Source organism: Prionailurus viverrinus, chromosome A3 (assembly GCF_022837055.1).
Source record: "Prionailurus viverrinus isolate Anna chromosome A3, UM_Priviv_1.0, whole genome shotgun sequence".
In the NCBI taxonomy this organism is placed as follows: Eukaryota; Metazoa; Chordata; class Mammalia; order Carnivora; family Felidae; genus Prionailurus; species Prionailurus viverrinus.
In genome coordinates, this window is record NC_062563.1 from 48,877,209 (window position 1) to 48,890,945 (window position 13,737).

At 43.0% G+C, this 13,737-nt stretch overlaps 1 long non-coding RNA gene across 1 annotated transcript in view; it reads left to right on the forward strand.

Moving 5' to 3' along the window:
- The first annotated feature begins 385 nt into the window (after positions 1–385).
- The window catches only part of LOC125162893 (uncharacterized), a 28,487-nt gene continuing 15,135 nt past the window's right edge, over positions 386–13,737 (forward strand). Inside the window, exon 1 of the long non-coding RNA XR_007151209.1 lies at positions 386–441. This is a non-coding gene — a long non-coding RNA (uncharacterized LOC125162893). The remainder of the gene's footprint in view (positions 442–13,737) is intronic.

The following is a 13,737-nucleotide window of genomic DNA, read 5'->3' on the forward strand; positions in this document are numbered from 1 at the left end:
AAAACTGAGAAGAAACTGAGGGTTGATGGTGGGTGGGAGGGAGGGGAGGGTGGGTGATGGGTATTGAGGAGGGAAACTTTTGGGATGAGCACTGGGTGTTGTATGGAAACCAATTTGAGAATAAATTTCATATATTGAAAAAAAATAAAAAAATATACCTTTTAATATAAGTTTATCTTTCTAAATTTATCTTTTAAAATGAGGAAGTTGTTTTTTTAATCACTAATTTTATTCTTTGTCTGGTGATGTCACTGTTATTCATGTTTCTCTCTCCCCACCCCCTTGGGTTTTCTCTTTTTCTGTTGATGTGTGTAAAGATCTATTCTTTGTTGAGTAATAGTACATGACATGTGATGATTAAACATTCCACAATGTCACCTGATGAGGCAAGTGAGGATGGTTATAGCATTGTATTGATTAACACCGAACTCGCTTCCATAGGTGAGCTATGGCAAGAGCAGACACTGTTTTCCAAAATGAGGGAGAAGAAGATGAGAACAGAAAGTTATGGATAGAAATGAGCTATCCATGAAGGGACTATTTGGTGGTGAGCTCCTTATATGACACAACATTGATGACTCCTGCCTTGCAAGGGAATAGTTGACTGTGTAACTCTGGTCCACAGAGCTAGACCACAAGGTCATGGAGTTGAAGTCCTGCCATCTCCTGAATTCTTGTAACTTTCTAGAACCCATGTGCCAGGTGGTTAATCGGCCAATATTTGAACTCTTCCCGGCAGCCTTTGACTTTTGATATATCAGAGCAAGGTCACGGTGAGCCAGTGACACTAAGCAGTGTTGGGGGTATTGGCCAATAATCAGAGTAGAAGGGAATCTCTTACCCTCCAAGACAAGAAGAAAAGAGGGCAGGATGTTTGGGTTATGGGTAAAATTTTAAGTATATTTTAAATAGGTTTCTAGGTTTAAGAAAATTAAGGTCTTTTTATTTAAATAGGTTTTAAGTAAGATTTTAAGTATGTTTGGAACTTGTCAGAGTTAATACCTGGCTGCTACAAATCCTGAAAGAATTTAGAGTCAGGGTTGAATATTAGGAATGGATTGAGACTGGTTGAGTAGGGACCTAGAGGAAAAACATGACTATTTAGAAATAAAATATGTATCTAATAAGAAAAGGCAAAGGAATGGGTATATAGTTTTAGGGGTCCCACTAAATTTGGGAGTAATTTCATGGCTCTAATCTACACAGTTATAGGGTTTTCTCCAAAATTAGTGGTCCTGAGTCAAGATAGGGACATTCTTGGGGCAAAAAGAAAATGGTGACATAAAACTGAATGTTCTGAGTTATCCATTTAAATGATCAGCCATGGGGTACAGTCTAGATAAGAGGGAGAAAGACCAAGGGCATTTGCAGGAGGAAAAACCCAAGACATTAGGTGACAAGAGACTTCAATGAAATCACAGAACATTGCACAAGAACTTGGGGATAACAAGCCAGAAAGAGAGATGATTATTCAAAGACTGGTACATTTGGTTTATTATTTCTGAGTTAGATCCAGGCTGAGTAAGAAAACTTTGTATTTCTGTTTATGTTTGTCAGAATATACATTTGGCCTCTTTTCTTCAAAGAATGGCATTCCTATTTGATTTAGGGTTTTTTTTTTCTGTGTTTTCTTCCGAATGTTGTCTTCAAAAGCTGTCTGATATCTTTTTGGAAAAGTACTACTCATCCAAGTGTTAAAAATCAAATGTGTAGAAACTAACAACAATGATGATGGTAATGATGATGAGTCTGGGTAAAATTACTCCTCTCCCAGAATGGAATTTGATGTGGTTACTTCCTGTTGAACAAAGGGAAAATAGCTCATGTATAATGTAGCTCATGTTGCCTCAGACCTGGTACAGTAGAAACACCTCAACAGCAATGAAGTACAAACAAGCAATCTGGATTCTCTGGCTCATATCCACCAGAAAACAAAAAGCCTACCCCAGTGCCCACCTTCCCATCTGCCCAAGGGCACTAGTTATGTGCCAACAAGTGGCCAGGACTGGCTGTCTCCTAGCCCCTCCCTTGGGCTGACCTGAAGCCTGACGGTGACTCCCAGATTGTGTGGAGGGTTGTCCTGATCTGACCCATAGTCTCCATGGGAGTATAGATTCTATAGGCCTTATTGTTTCTCAGCAACAATATGCCAACGAACTGTATGGTGTAAAACTTAGGAAAGTTACTTTAGGAAACTTTAGGAAAGATACAGGAGTATCTTGCTTGACTTGACTTTCTTTTTCTCCATTGTCTCATATTTCTGGAGAATTTGGTCAGGTTTTCTAGAACCTATTTTTTTTTCCACGTTTATTTATTTTGGGGACAGAGAGAGACAGAGCATGAACGGGGGAGGGGCAGAGAGAGAGGGAGACACAGAATCGGAAACAGGCTCCAGGCTCTGAGCCATCAGCCCAGAGCCTGACGCGGGGCTCGAACTCACAGACCGCGAGATCGTGACCTGGCTGAAGTCGGACGCTTAACCGACTGCGCCACCCAGGCGCCCCGTAGAACCTATTATTGGATAATATAAATTAACCTGCACCAGCCACTTGAAAACTCCACCTCTTGAAAACTCCACCCAGCTTCCCAAAACCAAGCCTAGACTCCTGGGTGTGATGTTTCTCCCCAGAGTAAAATCATTCCACACACAGACAGGATTCCTGGCTTGCCAGAGTCATTTTCCTGGAAACCTGAATCTGAATAAGACTTAGTTCTTGCACTTAGCCATCAGCCCCAAAGTTTCCCATCATCCTGATAGAAAGTTTAATTTCAGATAAAAAAAAGATAATTATATAAATATTGTAGCTTATTGAAAATTAAAGCTTACCCCCTTTTTATTTGTCAGTCATGACCTGAAGAAAGGCTAGGAGAGAACCATATTCACAAAGTTGTAACTGATCTAGGATTAATATCAACAAAGACTATCTATCCTAGCCCTAAAACCACACTCAGTTCTGTGCAGAGGGAACAATACCACTGCTCAAAGACAGGCTTTCTTCTCCTGGTTTGCGATTGTGTTCCCTTGGATATTCTTCTTTAAGTCTCTTCAGCTTTACTTTTTACTCCACCCACAGCCTGGTTACCAGTTCCACAAAGCCTCCAACTGACTTGGGGAAAATGCAGCCTCAGGTTGGGCAGCACACCTGGCTTCCTGGCCTGGGGCCCTCTAACGCTGCTGTGGAGGATGCCCAGTTGGCTCTCAGCACAAAAGTGCTGAGGACTGTTCCAGTTAGGATGACTGCATAGCAATTACCCTAAAATGCAATGGATTAATATAACCACATTTCTTCTGCTCAAGAACCTTCCATTTGGCAGGCCTCAGTGGAGACATTTCTGCTCCTCTTGCCTTAGCTGGAATTTCTGAATGACAGAGAGCCTCATTTGTATGTCTGGCAGTTGATGTTGGGTATTGGCTAGGACCTCAGCTGTGGTTGTCTTCCATAACACCTGCATATGGTCTCTTCATGCTTGGGTTTCCACAAGCATGGTGGCTGGGTCCCAAGGGGTGCAGAGACAGCGAGAGAGAGAGAGAGAGAGAGAGAGAGAGAGAGAGAACGAACAAGTGAGCCAGGGAGAAGCCATATCACTTTTTATGAGCTAGACTCAGAAGTCACACAGCATCATTTCCACAACATCCTGGAGGGAAAGGACAAAGACTTCACCTCTTCATGGGGAATGAGAAAATTCTGGAAAAGCAAGTGGGCCAGATATTTTCTGTGGTCACTTTTGAAACCACAATCTGCCTCAAAGGAGTTAATGCACCATGAAGTAACCCTCAGTCAATTGGAGCAAAAGTGATAGGAAAGCATTTCTCCCTTCTCCTGGAGGAATAGTCCTTATGAAGAGACTAAAAAAGAATTCACCTGTAGTAACTGCCCACTGCCCACTGCCCACTGCCTCCTGGCATGGTTGTTCTGGCTATTCCCACTTCTGCCCCACAATCCTGCATTCAAAGACCACCCCCTCCCTGCCATAACCTCTTCACATGTAAGCCTTTGTCTCAGACATTTCTTCCTGGGGAGCACAAGCTAAGGCAGATAGTACTAGGAGTGTACCTAGAAAATAGTATCAGGGTTAGTGTTTGAGACTAAGTTGACACACACATGTCAATAGCATATTTCATAGTTATGAGCTGTGATAACTTTGGCACAGATGACATCAGTCAGCAAGGCCATCACCTGTGGTGGTTGTTTGACCTGTAGTGCAGTTTGAATGTGAACAGCAGGTCTTTTTGTTGGGGAGGGTAAGCAGATTGGGGAAATGATAATGGTAATATTTGTGAAGTTGGCTTTTTGAAACTACATGCAAACTTTGGGAAAGAAGCTCAGATGTCCCAGCTGTCAACTCCAGGCATATTTGAGGGCCTGAGGCCTCATCTCCTGTAGTTGCAGGAGAGACACAAAAACATTTCTGCTGTGTTTAAAAGTCTGGGCCCTTGCAGGAAAGGATAGGAACCTGAATCATGTGATGAGAACATATGTGTAAATAAGCCTGAAAATCTTAACCTTAACTTCCCTGAATCCTAGCTGCTGTCAGAAGAGAACAGCCTCTCCTTGCTGTGTGCTGGGGAGGGAGGGGTGTGTGCACATGGGGTCCTTGCCTGTGAAGTCAGTGTTTAGCTTCCATTTGAGGGCCCCTCAATGTTCTCAAATCTGACCTCAGTATGTCTCCTTGAATCACATACTGGGATGCCCACAGACGTGAGGTGGAGAAGCTGGAACTGCCCTGGCACAAGAGCAAGAGAGGAATGGCAAAGCCACAAGACACCCAGAGACCACACCCTCTACCACAGAAGCAGGGGAGCCCAAAAAGCAGGCTCTGACACTGTTGGTGGTGGTGGCTATCCTCAGAGGCTGTGATAAACAGGGTGAGATGACATGGGACCAGCAGATGAGATTGTGGACAAGCTGAGGCCAGAGGCAAGGAGGAGACAATTTACCATAGTGGTCAAGCAGTGCCACACACTCAGGAGCTCTTGCCTATAAAGAACGGTGGTTATTTCTCACAGATGATGGCTGGAATGAGGTAATTAGGTAGCTAATTACTCCCTTGGTTGGATGTCATGGAGTTCAGATAATAAGTGAACACTGGGCTCCAGCTCATCTCACTTGGGTCCCTGGTCCCTAAATGAAGAATTGGGCTGACCACTGGCAGAAATTTGCATCAGTCCCCTGTATTGAGGAGCAAAAACCATGTTATGAGGAAGGTGAAGCTGAAATCCCTACAATTATTCCCAGGCCCTGAGCCTGGTCCAAAATGGTAAATCAGAGTAAAACCACACCATAGCAGGAATTACAAATTATTTTCCCCATCACGGAAAAAACTGTTCACAAGACAAAGATGCTAGCTAAAGTAAACTGGGCTTTGACATCTCAATTCATTTTGTCCTCATATATTTGAGCCCACATTTGACATCATGGTCACTAGCATTTTCCCAGTTTCACAGGTGGGATAACTGAGTGAGTGTAGGAGAGCCCAAGAACTTTGATTGAGCTCACACACCTGGAAAGTTGTAGTCTCGCTCTCATCCCAGAACTAGAGCTCTCAGCCCTGGTTAAATAGAGGAGGGCCCACCTTCTAGGTGCTGGAGTTTGGGCTGATCTGACTTGTGCATTTGGGGTCACCTGAGCCTGTCAGATTTTTGTTTTAGAGGAGGGACCACATTGACACCACCCATCCCCATCAACCCTGCTGTGTCCTGTTGAGCTGCCATGAGGGACAGCCCAGGTAGGGGCAGAGCATGCCCTAGGGTGGGCTCACTCTGCTCCAAGGAGCCTGAACTCTGCTTCCTGGGGTGTGGGGCCAGGCTTCCTGAGGAGAAGATGGAATGCAACAAATGCAAAGGGGCAGGCCCTCTGGGAGGTCCTAGGGAAGGTACAGTGAGGGAAGAGGCCCTAGGCAGAGGCAGATGCTGACCTGTGGCACTGAATCCCTAATGGGAAGCAGGGAGCTGAGATAGATCTTCAGATATTCAGCCCATGGAGGTCATGCCTTCACTCAAGGAAGCCCTGGATGTAGAATGCCCTCAGAGTGGGCCTTCCCACTGGGAGCAGCTCCAGGAAGATTATGGCTGTGATACATCAGCAGTCAATGCCTACTTTCTGTCCTGAAAGGGGTGTGAGTGACATCTAGTACCCAGCACTTCTGCCAGTCTCAGGGAGTCCTCTGGGCTCAGACAGGCTTTGGCTGCAACCCTTATGCAATTTATAGCAATTTGATCCCTTTGATATCCTTGAACTCAACTTTGGGCTTCTGGAATGCACTAGAAGCACAGTGCATAATTGAGACTGTGTTCCATATCAATGCTTCATAAATATCAACTATGTATTATTAATTGTTTCATTATTATAGGTCATATAGAAAAGCATTAGGGGTAGGAGGAGGATCCTGGGGAAGCTTCCCCAAATTCCGCAGTGAACAAGGGCAGGTGTACCTCAGAACCAACCTGTGCCCTGTGCTGAAATGTGTATGAGAGGAGAGACGTCCCAGTTCCCCCTTGCCTGATTTTTCTGGGGACAAGGAAGACACACAAGCACTCTCTCACATACATTCTTTTTTTTTTCTCAATATATGAAATTTATTATCAAATTGGTTTCCATACAACACCCAGTGCTCATCCCAACAGGTGCCTCCTCAATACCCATCACCCACCCTCCCCTCCCTCCCACTCCCCATCAACCCTCAGTTTCTTCTCAGTTTTTAACAGTCTCTTATGCTTTGGCTCTCTCCCACTCTAACCTCCTTTTTTTATCCTTCTGCTCCCCCATGGGTTTCTGTTAAGTTTCTCAGGATCCACATAAGAGTGAAAAGACATGGTATCTGTCTTTCTCTGTATGGCTTATTTCACTTAGCATCACACTTTCCAGTTCCATCCATGTTGCTACAAAGGGCCATATTTCATTCTTTCTCATTGCCATGTAGTACTCCATTGTGTATATAAACCACAATTTCTTTATCCATTCATCAGTTGATGGATATTTAGGCTCTTTCCATAATTTAGCTATTGTTGAGAGTGCTGCTATAAACATTAGGGCACAAGTGCCCCTATGCATCAGAACTCCTGTATCCCTTGGGTAAATTCCTAGCAGTGCTATTGCTGGGTCATAGGGTAGGTCTATTTTTAATTTTCTGAGGAACCTCCACACCGTTTTCCAGAGTGGCTGCACCTATTTGCATTCCCACCAACAGTGCAAGAGGGTTCCCGTTTCTCCACATCCTCGCCAGCATCTATAGTCTCCTGATTTGTTCATTTTGGCCACTCTGACTGGCGTGAGGTGATATCTGAGTGTGGTTTTAATTTGTATTTCCCTGATGAGGAGCGACGTTGAGCATCTTTTCATGTGTCTGTTGGCCATCTGGATGTCTTCTTTAGAGAAGTGTATATTCATGTTTTCTTCCCATTTCTTCACTGGATTATTTGTTTTCTGGGTGTGGAGTTTGGTGAGCTCTTTCTAGATTTTGGATACTAGCCCTTTGTCCGATATGTCATTTGCAAATATCTTTTCCCATTCCATTGGCTGCTTTTTAGTTTTGTTGGTTGTTTCCTTTGCTGTGCAGGAGCTTTTTATCTTCATAAGGCCCCAGTAGTTCATTTTTGCTTTTAATTCCCATGCCTTTGGGGACGTGTCAAGTAAGAGATTGCTACGGCTAAGGTCAGAGAGGTCTTTTCCTGCTTTCTCCTCTAGGGTTTGATGGTTTCCAGTCTCACATTCAGGTCCTTTATCCATTTTGAGTTTATTTTTGTGAATGGTGTGAGAAAGTGGTCTAGTTTCAACCTTCTGCATGTTGCTGTTCAGTTCTCCCAGCACCATTTGTTAAAGAGACTGTCTTTTTTCCATTGGATGTTCTTTCCTGCTTTGTCAAAGATGAGTTGGCCATACGTTTGTGGGTCTAGTTCTGGGGTTTCTATTCTATTCCATTGGTCTATGTGTCTGTTTTTGTGCCAATACCACGCTGTCTTGATGATTACAGCTTTGTAGTAGAGGCTAAAGTCTGGGATTGTGATGCCTCCTGCTTTGGTCTTCTTCTTCAAAATTACTTTGGCTATTTGGGACCTTTTGTAAGTTCCATATGAATTTTAGGATTGCTTGTTCTAGTTTAGAGAAGAATACTAGAGCAATTTTTATTGGGATTGCATTGAACGTGTAGATAGCTGTGGGTAGTATTGACATTTTGACAATATTTATTCTTCCAATCCATGAGCACGGAATGTTTTTCCATTTCTTTATATCTTCTTCAATTTCTTTCATAAACTTTCTATATTTTTCAGCATACATATCTTTTACATCTTTGGTTAGATTTATTCCTAGGTATTTTATGCTTCTTGGTGCAATTGTGAATGGAATCAGACTCTTTATTTGTCTTTCTGTTGCTTCATTGTTAGTGTATAAGAATGCAACTGATTTCTGTACATTGATTTTGTATCGTGACACTCTGCTGAATTCATGTATCAGTTCTGGCAGACTTTTGCTGGAGTCTATCGGGTTTTCCATGTATAATATCATGTCATCTGCAAATAGCGAAAGCTTGACTTCATCTTTGCCAATTTTGATGCCTTTGATTTCCTTTTGTTGTCTGATTGCTGATGCTAGCACTTCCAACACTATGTGAAACAACAGCAGTGAGAGTGGACATCCCTGTCGTGTTCCTGATCTCAGGGAAAAAGCTTTCAGTTTTTCCCCATTGAGGATGATATTAGCTGTGGGATTTTCATAAATGGCTCTTATGATCTTTAAGTATGTTCCTTCAATCCTGACTTTCTCGAGGGTTTTTATTAAGAAAGGGTGCTGAATTTTGTCAAAGGCCTTTTCTGCATCGATTGACAGGATCATATGGTTCTTATTTTTTTCTTTCATTAATGTGATGTATCACGTTGACTGATTTGTGAATGTTGAACCAGCCCTGCATCCCAGGAATGAATCCCACTGGATCATGGTGAATAATTCTTTTTATATGCTGTTGACTTCTATTTGCTAGTATCTTATTGAGAATTTTTGCATCCATATTCATCAGGGATATTGGCCTGCAGTTCTCTTTTTTTACTGGGTCTCTCTGTCTGGTTTAGGAATCAAACTAATACTGGCTTCATAAAATGAGTCTGGAAGTTTTCCTTCCCTTTCTATTTCTTGGAATAGCTTGAGAAGGATAGGTATTATTTCTGCTTTAAACGTCTGGTAGAACTCCTCTGGAAAGCCATCTGGTCCTGGACTCTTATTTTTTGGGAGATTTTTGATAACTGGTTCAATTTATTCGCTGGTTATGCGTCTGATCAAGCTTTCTATTTCCTCCTGATTGAGTTTTGGAAGTGTGTGGGTGTTTAGGAATTTGTCCATTTCTTCCAGGTTGTCCAGATTGTTGGCATATAATTTTTCATAGTATTCCCTGATAACTGTTTGTATCTCTGAACGATTGGTTGTAATAATTCCATTTTCATTCATGATTTTATCTATTTGGGTCATCTCCCTTTTCTTTTTGAGAAGCCTGGCTAGAGGTTTCTCAATTTTGTTTATTTTTTCAAAAAACCAACTCTTGGTTTCATTGATTGCTCTACAGTTTTTTTAGATTCTATATTGTTTATTTCTGCTCTGCTCTTTATTATTTCTCTTCTTCTGCTGGGTTTAGGCTGTCTTTGCTGTTCTGCTTCTATTTCCTTTAGGTGTGCTGTTAGATTTTGTATTTGGGATTTTTCTTGCTTCTTGAGATATGCCTGGATTGCAATGTATTTTCCTCTCAGGACTGCCTTCGCTGCATCCCAAAGCATTTGGCTTGTTGTATTTTCATTTCCGTTTGTTTCCATATATTTTTTAAATTTCTTCTCTAATTGCCTGGTTGACCCATTCATTCTTTATTAGGGTGTTCTTTAACCTCCATGCTTTTGGAGGTTTTCCAGACTTTTTCCTGTGGTTGATTTCAAGCTTCATAGCATTGTGGTCTGAAAGTATGCATGGTATGATTTCAATTCTTGTATGCTCATGAAGGGCTGTTTTGTGACCCAGTATGTGATCTATCTTGGAGAATGTTCCATGTGCACTTGAGAAGAAAGTATATTCTGTTGCTTTGGGATGCAGAGTTGAATCTGATCCAATGTATCATTCAGGGCCCTTGTTTCTTTATTGACCATGTGTCTAGATGATCTATCCATTTCTGTAAGTGGAGTGTTAAAGTCCCCTGCAAGTACCACATTCTTATCAATAAGGTTGCTTATGTTTGTGAATAATTGTTTTATATATTTTGGGGGCTCCCGTATTCGGCACATAGACATTTATAATTGTTAGCTCTTCCTGGTGGATAGACCCTGTGATGATTATATAATGCCCTTCTTCATTTCTTGTCACAGCCTTTAATTTAAAGTCTAATTTGTCTGATATAAGTATGTCTACTCCAGCTTTCTTTTGACTTCCAGTGGCATGGTAAATAGTTCTCCATCCCCTCACTCTCAATGTGAGGGGATGTGTCCTCAGGTCTAAAATGAGTCTCTTGTAGACAACAAATAGATGGGTTTTGTTTTTTTATGCATTCTGATACCCTATGTCTTTTGGTTGGTGCATTTAGTCCATTTACATCCAGTGTTATTATAGTAAGGTATGGGTTTAGAGTCATTGTGATGTCTGTATGATTTATGCTTGTAGTGGTGTCTCTGGTACTTTGTTTCACAGGATCCCCCTTAGTATCTCTTGTAGGGCTGGTTTAGTGGTGACGAATTCCTTCAGTTTTTGTTTGTTTGGGAAGACCTTTATCTCTCCTTCTTTCTAAGTGACAGACTTGCTGGATAAAGGATTCTCGGCTGCATATAATTTTGTTCATCACATTGGAGATCTCCTGCCATTCCTTTCTGGACTGCCAAGTTTCAGAAGAGAGATCAGTCAGGAGTCTTATAGGTCCCCCTTTATATGTTAGAGCACATTTATCCCTCGCTGCTTTCAGAATTCTCTCTTTATCCTTGTATTTTGCCAGTTTCACTATGATATGTTGTGCAGAAGATCGATTCAAGTTATGTCTGAAGGGAGTTTTCTGTGCCTCTTGGATTTCAATGTCTTTTTCTTTCCCCAGTTCAGGGAAGTTCTCAGCTATGATTTCTTCAAGTACCCCTTCAGCACCTTTCCCTCTCTCTTCCTCCTCTGGAATACCAATTATGCATAGATTATTTCTCTTTAGTGCATCACTTAGTTCTCTAATTTTCCCGTCATACTCCTGGATTTTTTTTTTATCTCTTTTTTTCTCAGCTTCTTCTTTTCCATAATTTTATCTTCTAGTTCACCTATTCTCTCCTCTGCCTCTTCAATCCGAGCCGTGGTCGTTTCCATTTTATTTTGCAGCTTGTTTATCACATGTTTTAGCTCCTCCTGGCTATTCCTTAGTCTCTTGATCTCTGTAGCAATAGATTCTCTGATGTCCTCTATACTGTATCAAGCCCAGCGATTAATTTTATGACTATTATTCTAAATTCGCTTTCTGTTATATTGTTTAAATCCGTTTTGATCAGTTCGTTAGCTGTTGTTATTTCCTGGAGATTCTTTTGAGGGGAATTCTTCCGTTTGGTCATTTTGGATCGTTTCTGGAGTGGTGCGGAACTGCAGGGCACTTCCCCTGTGCTCTCTCGAATAACTTGCGTTGGTGAGTGGGGTCACAGTCAGACCTGATGTCTGCTCCCAGCCCACCGTTGGGACAACAGTCAGACTGGTGTGTGTCTTCTCTTTCCCACTCCTAGGGGCGGGATTCACTGTGGGGTGGCATGGCCCATCTGGGCTACTTGTACACTGCCAGGCTTGTGGTGCTGGGGATCTGGCATATTAACTGAGGTGTATAGGCAAGGTGCATGGGGGTGGGAAGGGTAGGCTCAGCTTGCTTCTCCTTCAGTGATCCACTTAGGGAGGGATGCTACAGCAGCGGGAGGGAGTCAGACCCACCACCGGAGATGTGGATCTGCAGAAGCACAGGGTTGGGTGTTTGCGTGGTGCAAGCAAGTTCTCTGGCAGGAACTGGTTCCCTTTGGGATTTTGGCTGGGGGACGGGCAAGGGAGATGGCACTGGTGAATGCCTTTGTTCCCCACCAAACTGAGGTCTGTCTTCCCAGGGCTCAGCAACTCTCCCTCCTGTTGTCCTCCAGTCTTCCCGCTCTCTGAGCAGAGCTGGTAAGTTATAACCTTCCAGATGTTAAGTCCCGCTCGCTGTCCAAACACACTCCGTCTGGCCCCTCTGCTTTTGCAAGCCAGACTTGGGGTCTCTGCCTGGCTGGAGGGTCGCCCCTCAATCCCGGCTCCCTCCTGCCAGTCCATGTAGCGTGCACTGCCTTGCCGCCCTTCCTACCCTCTTCCGTGGGCCTCTCTCTGAGCTTGGCTCTGGAGACTCTGTTCTGCTAGTCTTCTGGCGGTTTTCTGGGTTATTTAGGCAGGTGTATGTGGAATCTAAGTGATCAGTGGGACGCGGTGAGCCCAGCGTCCTCCTATGCCGCCATCTTCCCCCCTGTTAGTTGTCTCTCACGTACATTCTTTTCCTCTCCTTTTATTTTTACTCTTATGTACTTTGTCAAAACTGGTAAAGGAAGATAAATGTTAAAATACCTTTACTGTTTTGATATGTTCCATAATGCCTATTGAGAGTTGTGGGATTCTTCCCTTTTCCCCAGCACCCTTGCCAAAAACTGATAAGAGGATCTGGGAACCATATCTGGGGCTGTGGCTGCATTGGATTCTTAGGGTCAGTGGTCCCTGAGGATCCTGATAATCTCGTGTGGAGCACTAAGGCTCACTGGGGCATATGTGCACCCTGTTCCCAGGACACGTGTATATCATTCTTTGTCCTCCTCTCTCTTTGCCCCTCCACCTTTTCTTCCTTCAATCTCACAGCAAATTGCCTTACCTGTGGATGGCAGGGAGGGGTATCAACATTGAGATAGCCTACACCTATGAGTATCCATATGGGATCTTTCTCTTGGGTAGGGTGTAGGACAACCCAGAAGTTTTCTCCGACAGCTTTCAGAAAATTATAGTGGGGAGAGCTTGGGGCAACTCTGCAATATGCCCCACATCGTTCTCTGGGATTCTAGTGGTATAGAGCTCCAGTTTCCCACAGTGATGTCCCAGGTGGGTGAGTACACACCCTCTATCAGCCATCTTCCCCACACCAGTACATGTGCTTCCTGGGAGCATCTCCCCAAAAAGGTGCTATTCCTCACATCCTTAATGTGGGATGTCCAAACCAAGGCAAGTGTGTTTGAGACAAATTGATGCATCCATATTGGCCTTACTTTGCAAGAGCCTAATCTGTAGGAAGCAGATAAGATAGCACAAACTTACTTCTAATGTAAAACAAATACACAGTTAAAAACAACAGTCTCAAGGAAGAAAACAGTTGCTGCAATGATAGTAATCTAGGATTCTCTGAAACCAGAAAACCCCAAGAGCTGACTGTATCATACTGACATGCAATAATGTCTCCCCTTGTGTACAGCATAGTTCTCAAAACAATTTCAGATCTTTAATTAATTGGTTCTCCACAAAAGTTAAGATAAAGCTTATTTCACAGATGAAGAAGCATTGGTCCAAGTGGTCACCTTCCCACACCAGTGACACATGAGGTTATTTTCAAAGCCATCCTCTCCAAGAAAACTTTTCTTCCCCCAGATAAACCCTTCCCCAAACCTCTTCAGCTTTATGTGTGTACCATTGTTTAGGCATTTTTTTTTCATTATTTGAAAAACACATGTGATTCTAGAATCTCTTGGCAAGATATTCCCTA